The sequence below is a fragment of the Dermacentor silvarum genome, chromosome 10, assembly GCF_013339745.2.
Source record: "Dermacentor silvarum isolate Dsil-2018 chromosome 10, BIME_Dsil_1.4, whole genome shotgun sequence".
Classification (NCBI taxonomy): Eukaryota; Metazoa; Arthropoda; class Arachnida; order Ixodida; family Ixodidae; genus Dermacentor; species Dermacentor silvarum.
In genome coordinates, this window is record NC_051163.1 from 63,261,767 (window position 1) to 63,263,775 (window position 2,009).

Genomic DNA, 2,009 nt, shown 5'->3' on the forward strand with positions numbered 1-2,009 from the left:
AAAAAGTAAAATTACGCATATCTGAGGCGCAACATCACTAGGTAAGTATTAGGAGGTGTGTTCCTTTAATAGAAAATACATAGATACGTAACTCTAAAGACCCTAGTTTCTTAAGCTGCGCTGAAAATGCCATGCTATGCGCACCGACGAACGACGTCTGCCACGAAGGGAGGGAACTCTCTGCACAAGCTCGTGTTTCCCCGACTGCGCGCCGACGAGCGCCCTCTGCCACGGAGGAAGGACACCCTCTGCACAAGCTCATGTTTCCCGATGTATTGCCAGGTGGCGTCCGTGTCTCACGCAGCGCCTCCTCAATTTTATCAATGCCAGCCAGATGCGGCCGATTCCGCCTTCTCAATTTTATCAATGCCAGCCAGATGCGGCCGATTCAACATAAAGGAAGCGCTGTCTGAGGCAGGGCAAAACATAAATGGCCGCTTGATGAAATACAACCCACTCTACAAGACATGCCCAGACAACGCAGGGAAAAGACCGACGACCAAATTGCAGCGGAGAAGCGCTGGCGTGCCGACGCTCGTCGTCTCAAGCGTGCCCAGGCAACGTCCGAGCAACGAGCCGAGCGGCTAGCGCAAGATCGTGAGTCGAGGCACACCCGGAGGCAACAGGACACAGACCAGGTGCGCGACGCGCGAATCGTCAGCGACCGAGAGGCTAAGCGAGCGTACCGGGCGGCAGAAGAGACGCCCGAAGCTCGTGCCGAACGGGTAATCAAGGGCCGCCAGGCACAACGGAAACGCCGGGAAACAGAAACTCCAGAAGATGGCGCCCAAAGGCGTGGAAAAGACCGTGAAGCCAAGCGAGCCCGCCGTGAGACAAAGGAAACGCCAGAAGCGCATGCCGCGAGAACCACCAAAGACCGCGAGGCCAAGCAAGCGTACCGGGCTACTCAGGAGACGCCAGAAGCTCATGCCGCGAGAACCACCAAAGACCGCGAGGCTACATACAGCACGACACGGAAGGAAACAAGGTGGAACGCCTCTGGCTTGACTTCCCATCCGAGACGGCTGGCCGATTGGCAAGGCTCAAAGTGGCCCCAGTGAGGGCCGCATTCTCAGGTATCAGCGCAGATTGGGTGCCCATCGGGCGACGCTCCATCAATGTGACCCTCTGCAAACGCACCGGCGTCGCATGCAAGCGCACCCACTTCCCCTTGTCCAAGCGAGCGCAATAACAATACATAAACCTCAGGGCGCGACTTACGGCGAGGTGGTGTACTCATATGACAAGGCCCACCCACTTCGCCTTGTGTACGTTGCACTCTCACGGGCCACCAGCCTCGACGGCCTCTTCCTCACAAACAAACACAATGACTTCCGCTTCTACCACACGCGTGGGGCAGAAGACCGGTCACTGCGTGACGAGATGCGTCGGCTCCGCAACCATAAACTACCCACCGTCTGTATGCGAGCTCGGGAGTTCATGGACAAAGCTGATGCTACGGGCCAACTGTCCGTGGCTATGCTCAATGTACAGAGCCTCAACGCACACCACCTGGATGTTACCGGCGACAACGTACTCATAAGAGCACATCTGCTTATCTTGTGCGAAACTTGCAATGGACTGCGCGCACAGTCCACATACCGGGCTATAGGTGCGCGGCGCACGAGAAGCGGGGAGCTCAGCGTGCCGCAGGCGTCGCCATCTACATCCAAGAAATGGGACACATTGCCCTCTGCACGACGCGCGCCGACTTAATCTTTGACAACTCTATGGATCCTAGTGTTGATGCTCGCCATATAGGATGACCAGCACCCATGTAGTACGGCCGGCAGAAGACTATCGTCTTTCGACGACATTTGCAGCGAAGCACGCAGATAGGCGGCCATTTTTTGGTGAGGACGCCACTGCACCGGTACGCAAGGCAGGCGCTGATCCGTGCTACAATGTGGTTGCCTCAGGATTTATGCGTGTCGGTGTGCTTTTTCGTGCGCATTCTCGCGTGCTTTTTTTGTGTGATCGCATCTGTGAGCAGCTTGCCTCATGTTTCC